Genomic DNA, 5,000 nt, shown 5'->3' with positions numbered 1-5,000 from the left:
AGAGCTTTGATGGAGGAATATGATGGTAACCCTGCGAGGTTTGCGATTGTGGCCCGGGTGTTGAATACGGGCAAGACAAGGGAACAAGTGAGGGGGAAATGGAGAATCCTGTGCGGCGGTGCGGCAGGCAGTGTGTCTGGTGCGAGACGGCGTTCCCTGGCAATCAGGGCGTTGCCCCAGAAATGGTCCTTGCCCCCGGAGCTCCCCGACATGGTGGAGGAGAAGGTGATGGGGATTCTGCTGGCGGGGGATGAGGAGGACCGGGCCACTGCTGCCCTAGTTGAGAGAGCAGGTCGGGAGCCTGACCTGATCGACTCTTCTGCTCTGGAACTCATGGAAGCGTTGGGGGGTAAGGTTGTGTGGCCAGTTAATGGGGCGAGGCGCCCGTCTCGAGGTCGTGCCATGAAGGGCTGGGGCAGGCGGCTGCACCGGAGAAAGGAGGTGTTCTATCATCAGCAGCGTGGCTATGTTGTGGCCAGGAAGGGGTTGGCTCGCCGGATTCTGGATGGCCTGACTCCGCTTGGTTGTGATTTGCCGCGTGTGTTGGTGTATGAGGGCTTCCGGGAGAGATGGGAGACGGTGAGAGCGTTCCATCAGTTGGAGGGCTTTGAGACGGGGCTGATCGCTGATAATGGGCCATTTTACCACCCTATCCTGGCGTCCGAAGTGAAGTCTAACTTGGCTAGGATGAAACCGGGCTCTGCGCCGGGCCCAGACGGGATTCGTAGACAGGCCATTACGAACTGGGACCCGGACGGGAAGCAACTGGCGAGGCTGTTCACGGTATGGATGGTACGTGGAGTCGTTCCCCGGGCCTTCAAGGAGTGCAAGACCCGATTGCTACCCAAGTCGGCCGACCCGCAGGAGCTGGGTACTGTTTCAGGTTGGAGGCCTGTAACGATTGGGTCGGTCGTATTGAGGTTGTTTGGGAGGATAATGACGATGAGGCTGGCTAGAGCTTGTCCCGTTAGCCCCCGGCAGCGTGGGTTCGTCGCCGACTCGGATGGGTGCGCTGAGAACCTCATGATTCTTCACCGGATCATGGGGTATTCGAGGTCGGGTGGCGGGCCGCTGGCGATCGTGTTCATTGACTTTGCGAAGGCTTTCGACTCGGTTGCCCATGACCATTTCCTGTATGCACTGGGTCAACTTGGCGTAGACGGACGTATAATCGAGTTGATTCGTCACTCGTATGTGGACTGCTCGACCAGAGTGGGTTGCGGTGGCGCCTTCACCGAGCCCATAATGATGAAGGTTGGGGTGAAGCAAGGGGACCCAATGTCCCCTCTGCTCTTCAATCTTGCTATGGACCCTCTCATCCATAGACTTGAACGCGATGGTACCCACTTCGTTTGGGGCGACCGCCGAATCGCTACGCTGGCCTTTGCTGACGATCTTGTCTTGTTGAGCTGTTCGGAGGAGGGAATGAGAAGCAACCTGGGGATCCTGGAGGACTTTTGCCGGCTTTCGGGGTTGGCTGTCCAGCCTCGGAAGTGTCACGGTATCTGGATGGGCGCCGGGGATGGTGGCAGTGTAGCCTGGTCGCTGTGTGGTCAGCAGATGCACATGGTTGGCTCTGGTGAATCTGTGCGCTACCTCGGGGTTTCGATAGTGCCGTGGCGGGGAATTGTTCCGCCAGATCTGCTGGGGCAGGTCAAGGATGGGCTCGATAAGATCTCGAGGGCCTCACTAAAGCCCTCGCAGAAGGTGAGGATCTGTGACTCTTTCTTACTCCCGAGAATGGCTTATCGGGCGGATGCGGGCAGGGTGTCGGTATCCAATTTGAAGTTGGTGGACGGGTTGGTGCGGATGGCTGTGAAGAGGTGGTTGCGCCTGGATCCGTCCACGGCCGGGGGGATCATCTATTCACGTGCTCGCGATGGCGGGCTGGGCGTTACGAAGCTGTCCGTTACCGTGCCCAAAGTCCAGGTTAGGCGCACCTGGCGACTCTGTTGGTCCTCTGATGTTTGGTTGAGGTCTCTGGCTATGGAGGTAGTGCAAAAACCGAGCTGGGCGAGATTGTGGGCCTCCGCGGGTGGAGATCCGGGCAGTGTGCCGAAGGTGGGCACGGGGACAGCTGTTCCGGCTGCTGCTGTGAGCGAGCCAGTCTTCCCGGACTGGCGGCAGGTTGAGAATCTGGCCTGGGCGGCGCTGCGGGTCCAGGGTGTGGGTGTCGACCTGTTCCGTAACGACGCGATCAGTAATACGTGGCTCGCGGATCCCCAGGCTGTGGGTTTCCGTCAGAGGCACTACTTGGTTGCGCTCGCACTGAGAGCGGGGGTGTACCCCACCAGGGAGTTCCGGGCACGGGGGCAGGTTGGTGTGGGAACAGCCTGCAGGCGCTGCGGGGCCGGGTTGGAGACTTGTTCGCACATCTTGGGTCAGTGCGCTTCGGTGAAGCGTAGCAGGATACGACGCCACAACAAGATGTGCGAGCTCGTGGCTGCTGAGGCGGGCCGCTGGGGCTGGACGGTGTTCAGGGAGCTGCGGGTGGTGGCCCCTGATGGGAGAGTGAGGATCCCTGACTTGGTTCTCAAGAAGGGGGTGAAGGTGGTAGTCTTAGATGTGACCATCCGTTTTGAGGCAGGGGCGTCCCTGCAACGGGCAGCAGCAGAGAAGGAGGCCCACTATCGTCCAGTGGCAGCCGAGGTTTTGAAGGCCGTTGGCGGGAGCGAGGTCGTGGTCATGGGTCTTCCTGTAGGAGCCCGTGGGAAATGGCCGCGGTCTGGCTCTTCTATTCTACGTATGCTGGGGATCCCCTCTGATAGGTGTGGCTCTTTCGCGGCCCTGATGAGCCGGAGGGCGTTGCTGTACTCTATTGATGTGCTGGCGGCGTTCTACGGTGGACGGGGCTGAGTGGGGGTGCATCTGTCGGGGGGCGGAAGCGCGGCGGGGACGGTTGTCCGTTTTGGGTGGCTAGAACTTAGCTGCGATAGGTGAGGGGTCCTGAACCATATGTAGGTGGTCCGCTCCGACGTGTGATCGGTGGCGCTGCCTCCGAGTATGGGGAAGGCTAGTCGGTGGTTGGTATCAGAGGGCCGGAAATGGGGTCTTGTCATGATTAAACTTGCGGTGACTAAACGCCTATATCGTGTCTGTGTGCACGTGATATGGTGGATCGTCCGCAGACCATGCATATGCTCACGTTAGATGGCATTCTTTGACTCGACGAGCGAGGTTAATACTCGAAAAGCATACCGGGTGCGTAGCGGATGTCGGCGACCGATCGAGGGCTCGCCGGCGCTGCGCGCCGGCTTCGCCGGGTAGCCAAATGCCTCGTCATCTAATTAGTGACGCGCATGAATGGATGAACGAGATTCGGGAGTAACTATGACTCTCTTAAGCATAAATGCCGGGGGTCACGGGAAATGGCAACCACCCAAGGGGAGCAGTCGGAGGTGGGCTGCTTCTCTGGTTGTCAATCGCGTCATGTAAGACTGCACCTCCACGTGGTGCCCGCTGGTAACGGCCATGCCCGGCATGGACGGCTAACGCAGTCAGCCTAGGGGGGGCAGATGCCCAGCTTCCCCCGACCCGTTAGGACAAGGATTGGCCAACTCGGACGGTTGCTTCTCGATTGGCTGGCGTGCAGACTTCAGGAGGGGCTGCACGTCTTAGGCAACCTTCTGGACCCGAAAGGTGAGACTTGTCTCCCTGAGCGCTACTGAGGCAGCAGTAGTGGCTCGGATTCTGCAGTAGTTTGACTACCTATGATTTAGGAGGAAGGGCGATACCGAATACTACGAGATTCCTGGGGCCGCCGTCTGAACCCGGCGGCGGTACTCATGTAGCTCCCTCTCCCCGGTTGCCCGTCTGATCCCGGCGGGCTCCGAGTACCCCATTTCCTATCTGACCGACTGGCATTCATGACCTGCCTTGGTAGGGCCCCCATCGGCCTCGGCTTGCCGACACTGGTGGACGGTTCCTACCCACTGCGGGTCGCCCTCTAGCACCTTGCAAGCTGGCTTGTGCGCTCGCTCGGCGCCCTGCTGGTACGCCTGGTGTGACTGAACGGTGGCGAGACTGAGACGAACCGAGACGGTGCTGATGCCGTTACACATAGTGATAATAAACAAAGGCTGGTTGTGGCGCCTTCTGTCGAATGTGGTTTCTCAAATCCTAGCGAAAGCGTGATGCTGTGAAGCCTGGGCAGCCGTGATGCGTGCCGGTCGCTGGATGGCTTTACGGGGTGTGAGCTCGGCATCTCTGATGGGGGCCTCTCCCTAGTGGGTCAGACTGTGGACTTGGCTTTGGTTGGGGGCAGGCCTTGCTAGGTCGTGCCGGCTGCTGCCCGGGTTTGATTCTTAGTAGAAGTCTTAAAGGGAACGGTGACTGAGCTCTGGTTGAGCCGAGCTGCCCAGGATTGCGGACCTGGGTTATCAAGAACCGCGGAGGCATGGCTTAATGGGGGGTCGTGACTGCTCGAGCGACCTCATCATCGCGCGCTTGAGGTTGGGTGCGTGTATGGCGTGTGATCAACTGCCTCGGGGCTGTGGGGACTAGCTTTCGAGGTTTGGCTGAGGGTCCTCAAACGGCTGTAGTCATGTCTACAGACCATGGTGCAAAAACTCCTTTGGTTCGGAAGTCCGTGTCGCAGCTGCACAGAGTCGGAGTCACAGTCTGTCTGGCCGTTGGAGCGGGTGGACCCAGGCTGGCGAAGCTCCTGACAACTCCTCAGTGGCTCTGGTGGCCGCCGTCGTGCTGGGTATGAGAGTATGGGCGACGGGGTCATGATGGGGCCACAGCTTGTTTCTGGGAGGGCACTTTGACAGAGGTGCCTGTGATGTGTTCGTGCGGGTGTGAGCCGCCGGCGTATCACTGACGAGTTGGGTTGTCCGACGCGGGTCGGGCAACGAAACGAGTGAGGTGGATATGGAGGTCCCTGTGTGACGGCACGGCAGGCAGTTAGTTGGGTGAGTGAGACACCTGGCTGCTGCTGCGCTAGTTAAGGAAGCAGGTCAGAGCCTGTGCTGACCGAGTCTCCTGCTTCATCCAACTTG

The sequence above is a fragment of the Syngnathus leptorhynchus genome, unplaced genomic scaffold (genome assembly GCF_054491065.1).
Source record: "Syngnathus leptorhynchus isolate UIUO unplaced genomic scaffold, UIUO_Slep HiC_scaffold_100, whole genome shotgun sequence".
NCBI lineage: Eukaryota > Metazoa > Chordata > Actinopteri > Syngnathiformes > Syngnathidae > Syngnathus > Syngnathus leptorhynchus.
Note: the sequence above shows the minus strand (reverse complement) of the source record.